Here is a 22,918-nt window from a genome sequence, read left to right on the forward strand (position 1 = left end):
GTTACATAAGAAAGTGGTACATAGGTCAGAAATACATGTTTATATGTCACGCTACATCATTTGTGCCAATTGAAAGGATTTCAATAGCATATGACACTCAACAGATTGATTTGCTTTTATTATGAAAGGTAAATCACCCGCCACCGGTCTAATTCGTGCACTCTCTGTGAAGGGAGGGCCCTCTGAGTTGATGTAACCCAACACCTGGCGCCCACCCCTCCCAAATCTCAACAGATACATTTCATAAGGAATGCAAAGACTGTGTTTTATCTGAGGGGACACAGTACAAACACTGTGTCCATACTCTTGTCTTAAAATAAAGAGATGAAAAGAGCGCTGCCAGTTAAATGATACCATAGCACAATGTTTGGAGCTTTCTCAGATGACATCTGTTTGATCAGTGCCCGTGTGTGTGTGTGTGTGTGTGTGTGTGTGTGTGTGTGTGTGTGTGTGTGTGTGTGTGTGTGTGTGTGTGTACACTGCATTAAAAACACCTGAAATGTCCACAGTTGGCCCGAAGCCACTCTGGCCAGAGGAAAAGTACCACATGCCTGAGGGCAGGATTTACATCGAAGGAGGCGTGTGTTCTTGTCTCCCTGCACAAACAAGGGCTTTGAACATAAACATTTGTCTCATGGTTATTCTTGATGGTAAAGGCCAGAGGATTTATTACCGTATCATGTTCCTCTGCTGGTGATTCAATTCCAGCAGTACATAAACAATGTTATTCCAGACTTGTAGGACACATTTCATTTTATTGTTTTTACCACCATGAGTATTTCTGCCAAGACAGGCAGATAAAATGACACTTCAATTATGTGTAAACGCTTCACGCTTGATTAAATGAAAAAGGTTAAATTTACCCTGGCGGTGGTGATTGTCTCAGAGACAGAATCATCCGAGCCTTTTTCAAGGAGGATGCATGTTATGAAGAAAATGTTATGTAGAAATAAATAGAGCACATTTCACATAACCAAAGTTGACACAGATTGTGTACATTTTGAAAAACATTGCATCTTATGTCTGCATCTGACAGTGGGCCGTCACAAGAACAGTAGATATAATGTGAGAATTCCACTACAGGGTACTTTCTGAAATTAGGTGTAAAAATTACATCATATATTTCGCTGTAAGAGTTTTCAGTTCATCCTTTAGAAAGACTTTTTTTCCTTTTTTCATTTGTGTTGTTAAGTACTCCTAATCATGCAGAAATTTAGTGGAAACAACTAATCTTTGCCCAACATGTAAAATTTTCAGTCCTGGAAACATCGGGTTCTTCGGACTTTAAGTGTTTTTGATAGGAGTTAAATAAACAGACTGCCGAGAGCTCTCAACTCATTAGAAAGAAACATCAGATTATTATTAGACATCCCAGTATCAGTTTTGTTCAGAGTGCAAACTTTCCTGAGATCACCCTTTCATGTATTTAAAGAAAATATTGATAAGGGAAACTTAATGCCTGTCTTTAATACATTTTAAATTAGGTCACAGTTGTTTCTATTCATAACAAAAACTATTTGAACCATAATGAAAGCTCGTGTCACATTCAGTCCCTACCTACAGATAGGTCATGGTGTCTTTACCCTGACTGGTACAAAGTGTCTCCAACAGCTGCAAGTTTGTCATGTCAAATAAGGAAGTGACTCTAGTGAATGAAAGCTGATGTCAGCATGACCGACCAACTCATTTAATTTCAACCAGGAAAAAACACCAACTAATAGAATTAACAGTTTCACTTGATATAAAGTTTGTGAGCATACACACTAATCGTATGCTCATCCCGATTTTCAAAGGTGCAAATGAATGCAAACTATTTATTCATTTTTCATAAAATAAATAAAGTCAACCATATTGGACAGTGACAGGGACAGAGAGGCGCGGCGGCCGACTCGAGGCGTAGCCATGTCACAGCAGTTATGCAAAAACACAACACAGAAAAATAAAAATGGTCCTTACCATTTGTTGATCTACCTGGAAACAAAAAGTTAGTGTAACCAACTCGATCCAAGTTAACTTAGCAGAAGTAAATGATCTTGGTATGGCGGCCATGTTTAAAAAGGAGAGAGAGACTGAAGGAGACAGAAGAGTACGGTGGCCAAGACGAGGCACAGCAATGGCAAAGCGGCCAAGCAACAGCTATAACATTAACAAATACAAATTACACTTACTGTTTGTAGATCTGTCTGCTGCCTGAGGAGAGAGAAAAAAAATGTGAGTCAAGTGTAAACCTTCTAATGTTTCCAGCTTAATAGGCCCTATTTTTTTGCAGTAGCGCAACAGTCAAATTATTGACCTTTTTGGGTGAGTTAAGGCTCCTTTGACAAGGACAAGTCTGTTTTTTTCAAATTCCATCCCGGTTGGAGACTGTATATAGAAATGGCCAAAGTACCTGGCTCTGAAGGGTGCAACACCACTGTAGGTGCAACACCACTGTAGGTGCAACACCACTGTAGGTGCTGGCTCCAATCGACTCCCATTCAACGTGTCATTAAATACACATTTCTTTCATAAGTCATAATGGTGGCAGCTAAATTCGCTGCTTTATGGTCAGTGTTCTTGTGGTACTTCTGAGAAAAGTTCAATAATTAGACACTAGTCCTCGGACAGAGTGCGTGTTGGGGATGTGCCTGGATTGATTGACATGCATGGGATGAAGTAAGGTTTCCAATTTTCATCCAGATCCACCTGTTGCTCTTCCCCAGCTCGTCCAAATATGGTCACTTCTGGCTTCATATAAGCAAGATGGCGACAGCAGAAATACCAGACTCAAGGCTTCAAAGCAATCAAATATAAATCAACTTAAATAACAAAAGATTGTAAAGTCCATTCTTTAACTTTCAGTGGTTCTCTGTGTTCTACAAGTACAATGGTTTGGAGGGGAAAAGGTTTTGCAGGCCAAAAAGGGTGGGGTTGTACAACTTCCTGGGTGTGTCTAACAGGGCAGCAGCCCATGCAGTGCTGAGAGTTTACAGTGTGCTTTAACGAAGTACACAGACCGACCTAAACATCTGCACACATATATAAAACCGTATTTTAAAAGTGTAAACTTAACTCACCTGAATATGGGTCTGAGCTTGAAGCCAAGTCCTGACTATCTGCAGGATGCAGCAGATATCTGCTCGTCATCGCTGACACTCCTGATTCAGTGAAAACGACATGACTTCCAAGAGAGTGCCACAGTGTCAAGAAGCTTCAAACCCAAACGTGAAATCCAGCAAACCACGGAGCTTATTTCCCGCGCGCGCGCTCGAAATCACCGCACCTGTATTCAAATCAGTCCAATCAGCCAATCGGTGGGTCCATGCCCATTACGTCACTAACCAGTGATCCCCCGAAGACAATAAAGTTACCTTCGTGCTCGGCCGAATGCTGTCTTCCTGTAAATTTCTTCAAATTAAAAGTGCTCCAGCGTTTCTTCCAGTCCAGATTGACGAGTCTCAATTCTCTTACTTCCGTTAGTACATCTACCGGAAATGACGACAACAACATCTGGCTTTGCCCGGTTACTTTCCTTAAAAATAGATGTTTTCATGCCCCTGTTTTACTCACACATTGAAAACACCGATGGCTTAAATTCCGCAAACGTTTAGTGGTAGGTTACCCAGTAAAGAAGAGAATATCATGTGGACATGTCCAACTTGTATATCTACAGAGCAGTGTTTCAAACCGGTCGGTGGTCCCTCGACCTCTGCAGCAGAGATGGAGACTGTTGAAGGGAAGAAGTGTTCTGCCTTACAGGTTGTTTTTTGACTTGGTAGCCTTTGAGTACATCTGAGTACTAGTTCACTGTTGCTACAGCCTACTTGAGCAGCACAGCATCCACTGTTCTCAAGTAACTTAAAATGCACACAGTAATCTCCAGCCTGAGCCAACAGGAGTTAATAGAAAGTATACCAATGCTGTTACAAAGAAAAAAGTACAATCATCCTTGTGAATTGAAGACCATCTCTATGTCTAAAAGCAAGCAGCACACAATACTAACTATTTATGCTTTTATTTAGCTCTCAGTAGCCTTTCTATACCTAAAATACAAAAGGTAATGGATGCATTGAAAACTTCATCAGTGCGGGTGCAGGATTGGGATATAGAAATAGACCCACATAGCGTGAACAACAGCGTTGTATGTGTGAATGTATGTGAGAGATAGAAATCAAAATGAAATGAAGAAAAAAAAGGATGGTCTAATCTAGCATTAGGATACTAGCAATTTGTAATTCATTCAGTTTTCACACTCTGTCACAGTTTTTTGGGGCCTTCTGAGATTTCGTTGGTGATTTTTGACCCCTGGGTGCCCTTAAATTCCTACACTACTTAAAACCAACAAGAATTAACCAAACATAAACACAATACATTCATATTATTGCAACATATTGCAATTTGGCAAATGAAACATGTTGGTCTCTCTGGAATGTGTCCACTTTGTTCTGATTCTGAAGGGGACTATTTTGACCAGCTTCGGGTTAACACTCCCATTTATCGTAATGACTTTAAGTAATAAAGTGGGTTATGTTAATACCAGAAAATCTAAGCAATTTGGGTTTCGATTGTTCGACCACATCCTCAAATATCTCTTGCAGGACTTACTGTAGGTCGCCAAACCCATGCAGAGACAGACAGGTAGACAGACAGGCAGGACAGGAGGGCTGTTGCAGAGCCTCTTTGCTCCCTGTCTCCAATCCACCTCAGTTTGCTCTGGTTGGAGGAATCCAGGGACCACGCTCGTGTAAACAGAAACCCGATCCACTGTGCAGTGCTTGGGTTTCGCCCCCTCATAGGCCCGCTGATGATACCTGATCCGGCCCGGCTTTGGGAACAGGGCTTATCTGATGCCTCACAAAAGGCCCCTCTCTCCTGCTCACCATAGCAGCGCACATCTGGTGCCTCTGCAGGGAGCACTGTCCCTGTAGGTTCCTCTGGGGGTGAAGGCACGATTAAGGCCGTCTCACTGTTCCCTCAGAAACCCACTTACACAATGACAGAGGGCAAGAGACCGTCTTTAAGGCCAAAGTTACAATCCTCAAACATCTGGACCGAATTGTAAAAATTGGCCACTTTGTGTACGAATACGTGCATTATTGTACACGGCACATGATTACAGTGAACATACCCCGCAGTTTAGGGGATGAAAATGTTGGTGTCTGTGTTCAGTGTTAATGGAAAGATACACTGTGATCCCCTTGTGGTCTATAGTGGTGTGCTGTCACCGATAGAGGGCAATGTCTATCCAATAGAGTTGAGTGATTGTGCCAGTGAATATAGCCCGGTGTTTTCCCTGCATCAAATTACATGCAAATATAGCCATCATGATAAGGGCATCAGGCCTGCTGACTAAATGAACTGACGTGAAGCATAAAAAAAGATTTGGATTGTAGTTTTCATTGATGAACAATTTTTTTTAAAACAGTTCGATTCATTTTAAAATAATTATAGTTACAGTAACAGAAAACTAACAGTTAAATCCAAATATTCTCAAAACTAAATTAAGTACAACCAAAATTAATCATTAAAAACATTAAAGGAAATTTCATCTTAATATTGATGAAGTGAAACAAGATGATAATATACTGCAGGCATGTTCAGGATCTGTAAAGCTCAATGCAACGCAGTTTAGGTCTCCTTTCAAAACTTTCAAAGCCAAATCTTTGTTAAATGTATTACATTTCATCAGTGTGCATACAGTATGTGTATACTTGTTGTGGCTGTTTTCATACAGGCATTTGATTTTTTTGCTTTTGTTTTTAGGATAAGGATATTAAAAAGGGTGTTAACAGCTTATTTCATACGTTTTGTAACAAATAGCTGTTGTGCTAAAATACAAGTGTTTCAGAAAGCCCTGACATTGCATTACATCAAACAACAAAAACAATACTTTTTTTCATTTTCAACTGACCGGTCTGAACGCTAGGCGTCGCTGTTGTTCTATTTGTTTAACCTAAAGTGCAGCGCGTGTTCAACAGGTTCTCTCAATAACTCAGTTTGACATTTTTCTACCTTCTGTTTGGATTTATGTCCTTGCCCTTCAAATAAAAGTCTAAATGAAGCAACAGACTCTGAGTTTATCAGCTGAAATAACTGACTACAGACATTTTAATTATTATGAACTCAATTAGTGCCTGAACCATGGTCTACTCATGCAACATAACGGTAGAAGTAGTGTTCAGGTGTATTCAGGTAGTTCGGTTTACTTGATCTCTATGGTGGTGAAGGGAAATTATTTCCACCAATGCCGTTGAGCAAGGCCTTTGGACACTTGTTGAAAGTAAGTAAATTTAGCTGGCTGGCCAAATGTTTTTTAACAGTCGGTATACAATTAATCTAAAGTGTGTCATTGTTTCCGCAATTAAAGTTCCTCAAACCACATTACATTATTATATTTCACTTGTGTGTAACATTATGTTCATGTCCGGGACTCCGTTAGGACCCTATAGGCTGCGTCACAGACCTGCAGCTCGTATAAAAAGCTCCGCCTGATGCAGCGACCACATTAGAGAGAAGCAGCGTCTGTGCAGCGTCCTCCATCTGGCCAAATTACAGCAACACAAAATGTCCAAAATGACGATCTTTCAACTGGGAATGGTTATGTTCGCCATATGTTTATCAACACAGGTAAGATATTTCTGATGGATGCGCCTTAACTGTGTAGTCGTTGGACTTTAATGATGTTTCTGTGTTAGAATGGGTGTGATGGGCTGGATTACAGCAGGCGAGACATGAAGCTCTCCTGGGAAATTAACATGATCCTGAATTGTAGTCAGTTAGTTTTAAAATTTGTCTTTAATTAAACACTCCTATTTTTTCCACATTTATTTTTACCTCTCGATTAGTTTACACTGCAGTGAATTAATGATTTAGGTGCTGTGTATTGTCTACCTTTGCAAAGGCGGAGGAAGAATCTAAAGTTTCTTTTTGGTGCAGTGTGCCAAAAGAAACCTGACACGCACGCACTGAAATTGAGGTCTCTCTTTTTTTTCGAGCCAATCGTCCCATGTTGTCAGAAAGTGTACAGCATTGACTCGATGAGTAGTCAGAAATAACAGTGTGGTAATGGTTTAAAACTTGGAAAACGCTGCCTGACATTTTAATTAACTCTATGTTCCCAGTGAGAATAATTTAGCCATAATCTCATTATTCTTAATTAAATTGAATCCCTTGCTTTGAAGCCTGACCGGTCAATATGTAATCTTAAAGCATCTGGTATTTTTTCATACGACTTCAAAGTTGATCAAAAACTAAGCAGAAATTTTATTACAGTTTAATTTGAATCCCTCCATCCTCCTCCTCCTCCTCCTCCTCCTCCTCCTCCTCCTCTTCTTCTTCCAACAGGCGGCCTCCCAGAACAGCACAGACACCCCAGCAGGGGGAAACTCCACCTCCTCCACCAACGCCACCACCACCATGGCCACAGACACCTACAGCAGTTCGGCCAACTCCACCTCCCCAACCGGAGCGGGCGTCTCGCTGCACGCAGGCACCTTCTCTTTCCTAATCCCGGTCGTCATGGCAGCCTCTTTCCTGCATCGCTACTGCTGAAGCCTGGACCCCACCGCCCCCCTCTTCTCTGCCTCAACACTCCTCCTCGCCTCCCATCCCACCCAGTCCAGCTTCTCTTCTCTCTCAGAGACCACAAGACTAACATGGATGGACTCCACAACCTTCTTCGTCCTCCTTCAGTAATGCTAAAAATATGTAATTCAAGACATTTCTTTTCAGCAGGAGATCATCACCAAGCCCTGCCCCCCCCCCCCCCCCCCCCCCCCTTTCAGCCTGCATGGAATCAAAAGGAATGGTGGTGCACGCGGCTTCTCTTTTGGCTTGCGTTTCCATAGTCACGCCATCACACTTTGGAGATGCTCAGGGCTGCGATTGTCATGTCACATGTCTTGATTGAAATGCGGACCACTTGAGTGTACAGAGATTCTTTTTGTGGCTTCAAGTCCACCTGGCAATGAATATCCGAATGGGTTTTTGTCTGTTAAAGTGAAGGTTGGCACAGTAGGAGGTTTAAGAAAAGTGTGAGCCAGATGATATTTTTAGTTGGGTTTTTTCAAAAACATTTGGCTCTTCTGTCTTTCTATTAGAACCGTCATTGAGATGTATGTAGCAAATGAGTTGCCACAGAACTCGTGTCAGTTTTGCCTTGTGATTTTTCAAGAGTTGTGGTCTTTTACAATGAGGGTTTGATTGACACCTTTCCTCCCTTCATCCCGGGGTCAGACCCAGGAAATGACTGTATGTACAACCATATGGGAAGGGTTGATGTTAGATTTATATTTCCCCCTTATAGTTTATATTTTGTATAAATGGAAATGTTGTACTGTTTATTAGTTTGCGTACAAAATAATGGAAGATATGTACAATAAATTATGAAAAATGACAACTGTAATTGTTTCTTTGATTCCAGTTTTATCTAACTGTATTTTAAATGTTTATCTTTCCGGTGGAACTTAAACCCAATCCTTGATAGACTTCTTCTCCCCTCCAAATTTGTATGGCTGTCCATAAAATGATCCCTATAGATTTAAAGGGTGTGGTGATGTTGTATTCATCATTACTAAACTGCCAGTCGGTCTAGACAGGCAGCTGGTGGGCTGCAGGCCAGAGATGGACTCAGCATTCCCTCACAGATCTCCTCTGGATCAGTGCCAGAACACTAACTGGACATAAAACAATATCACCTTCTCTGGTGTTCTTGTGATGGACAACATGTAGATAGTTGGAGGATGATTCTTGATTTTGAATGTACGAGAAGGAGAGGCTGTGCCAAAGGTAATAGTATGCCAAAACCTGTTATTTCACTCCAAAGTTTGAATACCGTAATTTCAATTCCTGGAAGAATAAAGATGAGCCCAAAGAGCCCTCAAGGGAACACAATGTCATATTTGATTAGTTAAACAAGTTTGACTTTTGGCTATTGCTCGCGCCTGTCTAGTCCCTTCAATGCGCCGGTGCTTAATTCTCCAACAGCTGCACAGCATGAAAACATATCCGTACGGACACAAATACAGTTAATCTTCCAGTGAGATATCTTTCTGAAGTACTTAACAGAGGAAAAGTTTATCTAAAGATGAAAGATGTACTACTGGGAAAAAAACAGCATACTTACAGTTAGTATAATTCAATTTATTTGTGTAATTGAAAAAGCTATAGTATTAGCATATCTATTCTTTCACTTGTATAAAAATGCATTTTGGTTTGTGCTGTTTATTTGATAAAGTTTGCAGCATTTTGGAATAAAACTTATATCATAATATTCCTATTCTGTGTCCTTTTGTGGCTACTTTCAAAGCTTTCTTTGTGTTATTCTCTGTTAGTTTGGCAAGCAGATGAGTAAAAGTTCAGAGAAAGTGATTAGCGAGGGCAGAAGCATCAGACACATTGCTGGATGAGTGAGGCCCGTGATGGCAGAGCGAGTAGCGTGCAGCTTGCCTCAGCACCAGTAAAGCCGGCCTCATGACTCATTAGCCCAGCCTATTGTCTCTCAATCCTCTCTGCACTATTAACCTCTCCTCACACTCCATCTCCCCTCCCTCTTAACATCCCTTTTCTGGATCCATCCATTTAAGGTCCTCCAAAAGTCTGGTCTGTAAATGAGTGTTTTCCAAAATGTTTTTTTAATGCTACTAAAAAGATTTTAGATGTGAGAAGTGTAAAGACCTTGTTTCAGTGAAAACCCTCAGCTATTATAATAGTATTGGAGTATTTCACTTCTGTGAGAGAACAGTTTATGAATAGATGAGTTAATATAACTTTCAATACTAAAAGGATCAGGACCATTCTTAGACTTAAACTGCTGAGTTGACAGGCATTGAGAAAAACACAAGGACAGAGGACAAACATTCAATGGAATTAAAAATGTAAGTAAATTTTCATTAATGTCTTAGTTTAAATGTTTTTCAGTGGTAATCTCAACACATAACAGTGGAATCTGGTTCTTTTCAGATGCATGAATTTCCCCACTGCAGCTACAGGACAGCGCCTCAGGTTATGATCCCATTAAATTGAGAGCAGAAAATCTATAGCAGTATTTCCTGCATCACTGCTAACCTGAAGAATCTGGAGCACCAGCCAGTCCTGAGAGAGGTCCCACATTCTTTTGTAGAACTACATTCTAAAAATAAAAATAATCAGGAGCCGTATCACCTGAATTAATCATTTACTTAAATTCAACTCACTCATTACAACAGAAACAGCAACAGAAAGTGTTGTACCATTAGTCAATCATTGCTAATTTTTCTGTGGGCACCCAAGAATGACACCGGACACTTTATGTTCAGACTTATGATGTTGTTTTGACTGTTAAAGGGCATTAATTGATTATGACTCAGCACCACCATATAACTAAGTGCATAAAAATCACCATTGAATTAATACAAATTTATTACTGCAAAAGTATCGGCTTTGAAGCTGTTTGCCACCCAGTGGTCTAACAAAGACAGAGTACTGTCTTCAGCTCTAAATCCATACAGGTGAGTGGAAAATACATATCTTTGACCATTTATGTATCAATAAACAGTGCTCATATTCTGTAAGAGTGGAAAGGTTTTTAATTTCAATACCACTTTCTTACTAAACTTTACTAAGGTAGCACTTTGGCACATTAATTATGATCATAATGTACCGTATCAGTCTACTGATTCACAAACATTTGACTCAGTAAACTGGTTTCCATCCCCCTATTTTCCCCTCTCATCTTATTTCAGTCCAGTATCAATGGTTTGGATGAGTCATGTCTCTGTGGTATAGTAAGTAGGGTCTCAAGATATATTTAGTTCTCCTCTACTGGCCGCATTTTCCTCTCTGAGCTAAAATGACACAACAGAAATTACTTTTTAAAAAGAGACATCAGTTTAAAATGGTGGCCCACAAGATTCTTGTATTACTTTTATTCTTTTATTACTTGTTTATTAGTGTTGTGAAACTTGTATTTCTCTGTTTATCAGTCTATTCCCTTCTGATTATTCTGAACAAACCCGAGATGCGGCTTCCAGTAACATCAGAAGCATCACTTCCTGTGTCCCAGATTTCTTTTGTTCCTGGAAAAACTCATTAGACACAGGCTATTACCACACACCAGCATCGTGCGGGTTTGATGAAAATGCTATTAAATTACATCAATACGGCAATAAAGAACTAAAACAAAAAGTCAAAATATGGAGCAAATCTTCAAAACTATATCTGCCCGTTTATTCCATGTAACATACAATGCAGTCACCTGTCTTGAGGTGAGAGGTGTGACACCCAGCAGACCTTTAATCATTGATTTGGCTTGATTAATTATTCAGACATCCGCCACTGTTGCAGGGACAATGTCACACACATTCTGTATAATGCTCCACTCTCAGACCACATGGTCTTGGGTGCCTTTCATACATGTCTTTGTTGTGTAAAAGCAAGTGGTGAGATCACATGTTCATAAACTATGCTGTGAAACGGGGGACACGTAAATATGTACTAATGCCCTGTACAAACAAGTAAAATTGTACATATGTTGTGTGTTTGTATGGTAATAACTGATATTAGATGTAGTCACGCTTCTATCATTATGGGCTAAGCCTCCCTGGCTTGGTTCAAGTTTCAGAGCTGTAAGAACGGACTCACAACAAAGTGAGCAAAAGAGAAGCTTTTTAATGATTCTGTATGTTTTACAGACATCTAACCCCGTTTGGTCTCACAAACATTTTTATCAATTTAAAATGTAGTTTTTTGTAAACAGTATGTAATTTAGATTCCAGTCTGTCCTGGAGTTTGTTTTGAACTCATGAATAATCCAGTTCACACCTCAGACAAAAGCGCAGCTCGGTGTCACACCTGTCGAGCACTATAGCGCTTGTTGCCTAGTTCCCAAAACACTCTCAAAACTCATTCATAGTTGGGGGAGGGGGGGGGGGGGGGATTGACCGAGTTAAAACGGTTTAGGTCAAATCAATGACAGAAACTGCTCACACACTGTCACACAGTACAATGTCTGGTTTTCCTTTGATCCAGCCTTTAGTCAGCTTGGAACAGAAAATAAAAACAGGTAGCATCTGCACTGAGTTTCAAAAAAGCTTTTTTATGGAATATATCAAGTGAAAATATGTAGTGCTGCTGTGTATAGTGTGTTTATGCATCTATAGAGTCTGTGCAGGACACAACCTGTAGTTCAGACTACGTATAGGACCACCATACCTCGCATCAACCTTTTGTTCCCTCGGATACGATGTTCATTGAGATGATTGTTAAGATTGTGTCAGTGTTGATTGAACGCCACTGTGGTTTTTTAAATCATAATAAGTGGACTGTTATTAAACTGCATCCTGTTGGACATACGTCCATTAGGTTCTTGTAAATGAGGAGAGGTCAAAATAAAACCTCTCACAATGTGTAATACAATCCAGTACAACATCATACACTGCAGTTGCAACACCTCTGTGGCTCATTATCAGCAAAAACGTAATATGGTAGTTCTCGTGCAGGCTGCTATGTATAGGATATGTAGTACATGTGCTCATGAATTAATACAATTGTGTCCAGTTTTTGTATACTAAGCCCTCATTTTTAATTATAAAAATCTTAAATTTGATTAGCATTCGAGCTTATGAAGTGCTCGCATGACATGAGTTAGTATGGTTAAGGTCAATTTAGTGACAGAAACTGCTGACACGATGTTCTCAGTACAGTGTCTCTAGAACTAACCTTTAGTTGGCTCAATGCAGAAAGCAAAACAATACCGCAGTAAGCTTAAAAATAAATTATGGAACAAATACAAGAAAAGTGTTGAATGCTGTTGTGAACCCATCTTTAAATGGGTTTAAACATTACACCTAACGGTTTTAGCTAATAAGCCATTTAGTAATTGTTTTAATGAGCATTTATTAGCCATTATTATAAATTATTTTGTGTCTCCTAAAAAAGGGTAAATAATATAATAAAGGGTTAAAAAAATGATGTAACAAGTATTCGTGTATGTTGCAGTTTCTTGGCTGTAAAATTAGCAGTTTCTATAAAAGGCTTCTGCTTTAATGGCAAATACTTACATTTCGTTGTCACAGAGATACACGCTTGGTGCACTTTGATGTCGGCACCATAAACGCTAAAGTCAATAAAGGAAGTCATGTAATAGGGTAGAAAGACTAACAACGTCTGTTGGTTGGTTGGATGAACAAACACAGGAGGCTCGTGCTCAAGTCTGTGCAAAAGCAAAAATCAAAAGTACTTTCACGCAGGAAACAAGTGTTTGACTCCGTCAGAAAGCAAAAGTCAACATGAATTTATTTTAAGAAACGAAAGTAAGTAAACTTACTTAAAATATTGAACTTACTGGATATACGTAAACTTACGTGACATATACACAATGTTACGTAAAAGTTTTTATTTTAACCCAAAACTGCGATCTTTTCCTATTTGTGTACCGACACCTGACCGAACTGTGACCGTGTCACATTTAACTCAGACCACAGTTTTTCCCTGAATCTAACCACATGGTTTTTGGTCCTTAAACCTAAAGGCACCCTGTCAGACGCCACAGGACACCTCGTGTGTGTCTGAGACACCGGACGCGTTACGAAACGTCAGTATTTCACGCCCAGGGATGAGAACATGTTGAATTCATACATTTCAACCTCAAGTGATATCACAATAAAAATGATTTCTAAAATCATCAGGTCAGGATGAATGTTGGTCAAGTGAGAACCAAAGTGATGCTGGTCTTTTTGACTTTGTATAAATGATTTGGGAATGCAGAGGTACTGAACAACGTTGAAGAATATTACAAGATGAAAACCTTCACACAACAAGACTAAGTCAAGGAGGGGGCATGTCTTTAAAGCCTCAACAGGTGTGCTTTAAAAAAACAAAATAGTCATTCAAATCAGTGAATCCTGCTGACATCCAAACACGTTAGTTGAGTCTTGTCATAAACAAAAGAGCATCTTCTGAGTTTACTTGAGGAACTGGAAAATTTGCACAAATTTACATTTTTACAAACCCTCTCTCTTGGATTTGCAAGGTTTCCATTTTCACAATATTAGCTATGAACAAATATTATTATTGTTAAAGTTTCCTTTCACTGTCAAATTAACAATTTACTCATAATTCGATGGTCATTTTTTCAGTGTTAATGTATTCTAATGATTATGATAATGGTTCCAAAGTTACATGTATTTCATGCTAATAGCATTCAGTGAAAGCAGAGAGTATATCAGGTCACACATCATTTAGGTCCACCTGTTGCATTTCAGTTGTAATATAAACGCTCCGTGGCTTTCAGCTTTCAGGACTGTAACGATAATATATTATGCAATGATTAGATTGTCCTGATCCTTTATCAGTTTATCTGTCTTGTTTATGCAAATCGTGTTGCTGTCAGCATTTGACTTTCATGACCGGAACAAGCCGTTGTCACTCTTGTCTGCCGGTACATTTTCCTCATCTGCCGAGGTGTTTACAGAGAGCTTCAGTCAGAAAGAGCTATTTACAGCGAGTGAGATCACAGACATTACTTAATCTAATTATTTGTCCTCAGCAATAAAATAAAAGCACAAATTGCTTTCTTGCTTGTCCTGGTTGCAGTTTGCAAGCTATTGGAGAGTCGTTCTTGTTCGTAATACTGACTAGAAGCAACCAAGCAATAATTTAATGAATCACATTTTGTGACATCATCTCGTTGAATTGTTTATATGTTTGACCATTAAAACAATAAATAGAGAAATAAATATATATTTAGGCAGAGATGGATCAATGTCCAACATAAAACACACAAAGCAACAAACCTCTTTAATAAATTACACAACAAAGCACAATGACTTCATTCTAAAACAACATATTACCATATTTATCATACAGATGGACCAGCTTTAGTTGATGGACCAGATGAGGGTTTAATAGCTCAAGAAAGAGCATTTCCTCTCATTAGTCCAAATACACAGATCATGTTGGGGCATAAATGAGTCCCTGGATCTTTTACTCTTGATTTTACTGCATCTGTTACAGCACCGAGGGGACACTGGTCAGACTCATCCTATTGGGTGTGAGCAGGGAGAGCTCAGACTTCTGTTTCCTTCTTCAACACCTCAGTGAAAGAACACCATGCCAGCAATAATCGGTGTTGACTGAATGATGACTCTTGTCATTGTTTATTAGAAAGATGGAAATTCAGCTGTGACCACAATGTGCACACAACATCAAAATCTGAACTGTACAAAACATCCCTGATCACAATTTTCTGTGATATCATTTCTGTAACACTGTCTGTCATGGTTTGAAATGGAGGAAGGAAAAAGGAAAAGCCAGACAAAAGGCTGTAAATCAGCTGAAAGGTGCTTCCTGCCAGGTGGTCAGCTCTATTTATTTTTCTGCCCTACCACTCTTAGAAAGCTTGTTTCTTTTTAGACACAATGAGGCTTTGCTCTATTAACAGACAGCCAAAGTGCATCAATTAGCATATAGAGGCAGACCTCTATTAAGCTTTGTGGTTTCTCTCATTTTCACTAAGCACATGTACCTCATCATTTAGGTACATAAATAGATCCTCGGTTCCTGTGAGTAGTTTCTGTGATTCCTGTCCAGATGAACAATGGAAAGATTTGTGACACCTATCCTGTAAGGTAAATGTGCCTCTGCTAACTCAGATGCACGTGATTAATATTCATGTCTAATTTTCTTTGCTTTATCAATGCTATACACACTCAACCTCTTGAGTTATCAGGCTGTGATTGAGTACAATTAACATGCAACAAGATAACATAAATGTATGTTTGCTGATGCTGTCATGCAAAGTCTCATCCATTTGTGAGCCTTCCATGACCTGTTTAACATGACAGGAGTGAGAGCCCACAGAGCTAACCTGATTTCATACAAATCAGGTTGTATCCCAGATTTAAAGCACCGCTGTCCCTGCTGTCAGTGGCTACCCAACTCAGAGTGTCCGTCGAGAGCATCTCTGATCTAACTAACTGCATATCTAGGACGAACCACCCTCTCCTCTCTGTTTAACCTTTTAGAAGGACACCTGATGCCACATGATGGCACCTGTTTGCTGGGAATAGCTTCCACCCACTGTGCAATGAAAGGAGGCTATACGAGAAGCTCCAGCCAGAAACCTACAATGTACATGAACTAATCCCAAACAGAAAGACTGTTGAATACACTGATGCTTGTGAGAGAGACTGTGTCTCAGTACCATCTGGTCTGCGAGGCAACAGAGAGTTGGTGCTTTTTCTTCAAACTGCACTCACTTGTCAGAAACATCTGACAAATTAAATGCTGCGCTCAGAAATTTTTCACACTTAAAATTGGTTTTCATGCCAATAATCCCTGAAGACATTTCATTAAAATCAATAGAAAATCAAGGGTTTTTTTTGTTTGTTATTTTGCTCTTTATTTTTCAGCAGAGAAACCATGTGTGTTTTGTATTAATCTGATAATTTGGAGGAGGCTTTGTGTTAACATTTTCTACACTTTCCAAGACCACTAAAACTCATATCTGACAGATGTTGTTATTTTTCTGATCATTTCCACGTTAAACTGCTTCCAGACTCGGACGCAGCTTAGTATGTGTCACAGAGACAGAAATGGTCACTAATGCAATTCATCATCTTATCGATCTTTCTTTAACTTCATTGCTCTGATGCAGCACGGTGTGTTATCTGGAGTGAGTCACATCCCTCGGACAGGAAGCAAAATAAATCAATTCCACAACCACAACTTCCAAAGCAGAGGCCAACTGGAAATTGTGTCAAAAGGGATGCTGACTTTGGTGCTATTGGATGAAGTGTTGATGTTAACTTCCCACGGACTGATATGTGAACATTTCTTTTCTTTTTTGTTTTTTTACAATTGTTACAGGGTTTTTCAAGGTTTACCATGGATCCAACCTCAGAAGTGTATGAAGACTCCCATGTACATGTAGTTCAATGGGTAATTTTTTTTAGCATAAAGCTCAATATTTTGCTGTCACAGCTTGTTTTAAACTCTTTAGCACTTAAATCCCATTGAGATTAGTGCCCTGCAAGGAAGTATGTTAATTTCTATATTTGACATCCTGACACAGCTTTACAAATTTAAATTGTTAGAACAGTTAGAATTAGGAAAATGCTTATTCACTTTCTTGCTTTGACTTAGATGAGAATATTATTACAACTCACATACCTGTATAGCAAATATGAAGCTGACCCGGCAGTTGGTTAGCTTAACATAGAATAAAAGTTCGAAATGGGGAAACAGCGAGCCTGGCTATGTCCAAATGTAACTAAATCTACCCAAGCGGTCTGAACCAAGACCCTTAACACTGTCTAAGAGGCAAAGAGTACAGTACAGTGTGTGTGAGCTTGGAGTCTACCACCTACTGTTGCCTGTTACGTCTGTTTTTTAACGTGCTGTGGTTTTTTGCAAATGTCTTTCTGCTCAGTTTAGATGTCTCTATTGAGTTATACTTCATATTTACATAAAGACATTCTCTGCTGTGTGCTTTCTCGTCAAAAGTAAATACTGTCATGCAGTAAACATTTGGCCCAAGAGATGCATGCTCTTTTTACAATCACCAACTTTTTTAACCTGAAATGAAAATCAGCTACGGGGTCACTTTCTGCTCACAACTACACCTGATCACACCCACCACTGCCTTGTAAACAGCGAGCGCGATGAGTGAATTTGAATGGCAAAAGGGATGTAAGACAAGAATGGAAAAACATTTCAACCTTTTTCAGTGTTTGTGTGGACTTTTCTTTGAACAAAGGACTGAGGCTGAACCTACGCAATATGGAAACCTGGTGAGGACATGCGTGGGGACGGAAAAGGTTTACGGTTACAGAAACCTACAAGACAACACACCTTAAATCCACCGTGTGTCTCATTACATCATTCACCGAACTACTATGTTAAATTGTGGTTATTAAATGGACTGAGGAGCCTTTCTCCTTGATGATATCTCATTAGCAGACTGTCAGCTTGACTCACTCCCCTCCGCTCCTCCTCCCACCCCTCTTTTCTTCCTTCACTCCACCAGCAGGCACTGACATTTGTATAATGAATGTGGTTCATTTTCAGATGGCTGCCCAATTAGGTGTGGGACACTGTGAGCTGTGGAAAAAGTTTAGTGGTATTTGTATAAATTTAATGTTCTCTTGCAAAAGACCCGTGTTAATTACATTTTATCTCTGCAGGAATAAGGAATATTGATAAGTCTTTAAATTCCATAATTGAACTGCGCAGAGTAAAAGCAGAGCGTTAAAAAATTTCCCCTCGGGGATTAATAAAGTATATACCTACCTACCTACCTACCTATTTTCACATCACAAGTGCAGCCCACATGGAGCCAGCAGCTGATACAAATTCAAAAACATTGATGCTTCACACATTTGATCAAACTGACAGCACAGAAGAGCTAAACAATCACCACAGTTTCAAGGTGGACACTCAACATTAATGTCACCAATTCACTATTCAATCTAATGTGAATTATGGTCACAATCTCCCCCTCCGTCCCTGAATCACCTCAGTAATATTGGCTACTAAAGTGGTTTTGCAGAATACTATGATGTCACAGTGACTGTGACCTTTGACCTTTTGGAAATAAAATGTCATCACTTCATCCATTTATCCATTTAGACATTTGTGTGATTTTCTTTCATGATCACAGTAAGAATTCTTGAGTTATGGCCACAAACGTGTTATGAGAGGTCACAGTGAGCACAGTGACCTTTGACCTGTGACCCCCAAAATTGTCCAAGTGAATATTTGTGCCAAATTTAAAGAAATTCTTTTGTAGCATCTTGCGTTCATCAGAATGGGTGACGGACGGGTACACGTACAGACTGACAACCTGGAATCTTAAACCGTTCAGCTGCAGCTATCACTGCAGTGAGGCATGAACATTTAAATTAATCTCATAAGGTGCAGCTCAACAGTTTGGTAAATACACGTATTATTGTTTTAGGCCCGGTAGGTGGAGTTTGATACCTTCAGACTATCTTTTCCATCTTTTTTCAGTGTTTGAGTTCAACTAAGCTCCCTGGCGGCTGGTTGTATAACTGAATATTTAGTTCCCCTAATGTGACACTATTTTGTTGCTTTAAGTGTTGCAACTAAAACAATTGTTGTTTCTACTAATGACAACAGAAAACTGCAGAGCACAAGACTATTATCTGAAGGAAGCATTCCTTGCTAAGGTTATGAAATATAAGCCAAAGACATGTTCTCTGTGTTTGTGAATGAACACATACTTCCTGTGTTTACCTTTAGTAGTTCTGGGTAATGTCTTTAAATTAGGGGTGGCAGGGATGTAATGAGAAAAGCTCAGATGCTGCCAAGGAGCAGTTAGGTTAGGTTAGGTTAGGTTAGGTTAGGTTAGGTTAGGTTAGGTTAGGTTAGGTTAGGTTAGGTTAGGTTAGGTTAGGTTAGGTTAGGTTAGGATAGGTTAGGTTAGGTTAGGTTAGGTTAGGTTAGGTTAGGTAGTTACTTTATTAATCCCCGAGGGGAAATTTTTTCAATTCAGTTATTGGCATTTGTGAAATGTACTGGACACGCTGCATTTTGTATCCTCACAGGGAACAAGAGAAGAAACATAATAAATCAAACAGTTTACAGCAGAGTTTTGTATAAGTCATTGTTTATGTTCAGGTGGTTATTAATTATGTACATATACAACATTTACATAAATAAATCTCCGAGAGTCTGTGTGTGTATTCTTCTACATCTTTACCATGGACCATTTTGAGTTTCAGAGTGGCAGAAGTTTTATTTTTAGTTGGCCTTTTTTTCTTAAAATGAAGTAAAACAGTTTAAACTTCATTCAAACGTCAAAATAATAATCAGGTTTTATTAAGATAAAGTCAATGGTGGTGTTTCATGTAGTGGTTAAAATCAAAGTTCAGGCTTAGAGGGTCTCGATGTCTCAGACTGCCTGCTGTAGTAAAGTCATGTGCTCTTGTGCACGTGTGTAAACCAGATGGTTTGTAATACAAACAAAAAGTATTTTCTGTGTTTTTCCTATCAATCACTTATTTTTCAGTTTAGACAAAAAAAAAATCAATTGGCTTTGGATGTGGATGTGTGTGTGTGGGTGTATCAACCAGATTTTTAAACTGACAGCAATAACTCTGACATCAGCATATCCAGTATAGTTCATCCTAATCCCCCAAATAAACAGACTAGATAGTGCATTATATTTCCAGTGCTGTCCTTGCAGTGTGGAGGAAGCCTGCAGATAAGATGCTATCTATGAGATGAACAACAGAGCACGTTGTGTTTCCTGTGTCATTGCTTTGGACTGGGCATGGTGTGTGTGTGTGTGTGTGTGTGTGTGTGTGTGTGTGTGTGTGTGTGTGTGTGTGTGTGTGTGTGTGTGTGTGTGTACATGTGTGGACACCAATATAATAATTTTGTTATTCAGTATGTTGTATCATGTTTTCCATTGGAAAGTATATGACTTTATGACAAATGGAGCTTCAAAGTGTTTAAAGCTTAACTTTTTAATAATGTTTATTTTAAAGTGCCCCCTTTTTGAAACCCTATTATTTTTTCTAAAATCTGAAATTTTCCCAATCACCACTAGATTCTGTTCATGTTGACATGCATCTTGTATTGTAGCTATTATGTCATGGTAGGATCTACGGTACGTTAAACATATCAACATTTCTTTATTCCTTCTTTCTCTTTTATCATTCTATTAAAATGTCATGAGGTAGAGGGTTCAAATCTTAGTGTGGAAACTCTTTTTTGTGTTTGAATAATGCCTCCCTTGTAGTAGGCTCCCTTCAAACCCTGTCAGACAGAATGGAGCCTTTACTACACGTGCTGGTACAGTAAAAAAACGAACATTTGACAACTAGTATTAGAGAGTGCATTTTGAAAATGATGTATTAATGTTGATATTCTATAGGCCTACAAACTCATATGACAAATTATGTACACTTATATTTATAAAATTTCAATTAAATTAAATTGATATAGGCTAAATGTGCCAAATCACGACAAAAGTGACTTGAAATAGTAAACACCTTCTAATCGAACCTTAAGACATCATAGATAGATGTAGACTCCCAACAGCATATTCCTCCATTACCTGAAAACAGTGATAACAAGCTAGTAAGCTTCAGGTGCTTTGGCCTCGGACCCCTGCTGTGAATTCATGGTTCACTGATGTGCCTCTGAGGGATAGACAAACAAGAAAACAAAGTCTTACTGCACATCATTTAGCCACTATATAACCCTAAAATATCTGTATCTGCTGTGTGACCTTATGGTCAAGCTAATTAAGCATATACTCTTCTGCAAACTTACAACAAAAATGAATTTATTCCAGGCAGAAAATGAAAATCCAGTTAAGAAGTATGATAAAGAAGCTTAATCAGATCTCTGGGTTACCTTTAGCTTCCTCTAAAACACAGTTAACAACCACAATGTGTGACCTAAAATGGGGCAGTGACCAGGGAGAGAAACCAGTCGTTCATTCTAAAAATATAATCTCAGACCCCGGCTGGTGGACGGGTTGTGGTGCACAGTCCTCTTTCTTTCTCTCTGCTGTGGCTCAGAAGGAAGTGGTCTGTCACATCATAAACAACTCCTGTGTGATCATGATCCAAGCAGTGAGTTACCATTCATGCCCAGCCTCACCGCATGCTCACTGTTTAGCCATGGTGTGCCAAGCGACTGGAGATTTATGTGCTAGTTGGTTTGTTTGACTGGGAAGAGCTTAAAAGGAGAAGCATGACGGGTGTAAGTAAAGGAATCCGAACAAATGCACACATGTACAATATTTTACACAGCCACTCCTTGTTTCGGACTGGATAGTTGACCTGAGGCATGGTTAAAGTCTTTTTAGTCAACAACCGGTGGCCCTTTCTACAAGATCACTAAATGAAATTAGATCAAAGCGATGATTTTTAGAGCAACCATATGATTTGGGCCACAGGTCCCAAGATAGAAAGGAGGCCTAGAAAAGCTACACGGTTTCTGTTAAGGAATGACCCTCATGAAAATATCAATTCAAGGCAGATGCTTCTCTCAAAGTCTGAGCCAGTGGTCACTTGTCAATATGTTTCAATAGTGGTTATTTTTGTCAGGGCGCTGCCAGGAAGATGACACCGCTTTCTCTCAGGAACATAGAATTGACGCTTTTTTGAGCAGTAGCCAGGAGTATAATTCATTAGAGACCCAATATAATGAGCCAGCATAGACAAAGGGTCCAATTTCCACCGTGTCCTGTTTCCCCTGGGAGCTGTGATCATAATGACAGTGCTGTTTGTTGCCTTGTTTCATGCTGAATCATGATTGCACAGCCACAGACCCTCGTTCTTTCTTTTCTCACCTCTCCTCTCTCCCTTCGGTATCTGGAAAAATGAGAACATCAATTCTTCCTGCAGTTTATGTCACTTGCATGAGATAAGTGTGATTAATTTTATTTCTTTCTTTCACCCGCCTATAATAAGGACAACATGAGGTGACTACGATCCGTCGTCGTCTTATTTTTTCATGCCTCTTGCAGCAGCAGAGACAGCGATGCGTGACCGTAAACAGCAAGGGTGCTGGTTTGCTTTCAGCCAACTTGCCATTTAAATGGTAACCAAGTTAAAGTGGAGTCAAATTAAAAGGCCAACACTGATAAGCTGCAGTTCATACATCAACAGGGCTTCTTGTTTGTGACCGCATTCCTCAAATGAATCTTGAAGACATGTAGTGAGAGGCTATTACTAGGCGTCCCGTAAACATTAAAACAAACCCGATTATAACCTCATGTGAATTGATCAAGTGGAAACAAATAAGGTCATTTTTGCATTTGCGTTTTATTTTCTTCACTGATATGTGCTCTGTCCATTAGCCCTTACTTTATAGTGGCATATATTCCTCTTGTTTGTCTCCAGCTGATGGAGCACTCAGCAGTCGTTTTAGTGTTGAGTGGACCACTCAAGCACATTGGTTTATAATTTTTTCATGTACACTT

The 22,918-nt window shown here is 39.4% G+C and overlaps 1 long non-coding RNA gene across 1 annotated transcript; it reads left to right on the forward strand.

Moving 5' to 3' along the window:
- The first annotated feature begins 6,481 nt into the window (after window positions 1-6,481).
- On the forward strand, window positions 6,482-8,371 carry LOC138203337 (uncharacterized). The gene is made up of 2 exons (XR_011178710.1): window positions 6,482-6,606; window positions 7,324-8,371. It is a non-coding gene; the product is annotated as an uncharacterized lncRNA (long non-coding RNA).
- Window positions 8,372-22,918: the final 14,547 nt, after the last annotated feature.

The sequence above is a fragment of the Embiotoca jacksoni genome, unplaced genomic scaffold, assembly GCF_022577435.1.
Source record: "Embiotoca jacksoni isolate LCO1_2020_lvr unplaced genomic scaffold, fEmbJac1.0.p SCAF_23, whole genome shotgun sequence".
Classification (NCBI taxonomy): domain Eukaryota; kingdom Metazoa; phylum Chordata; class Actinopteri; family Embiotocidae; genus Embiotoca; species Embiotoca jacksoni.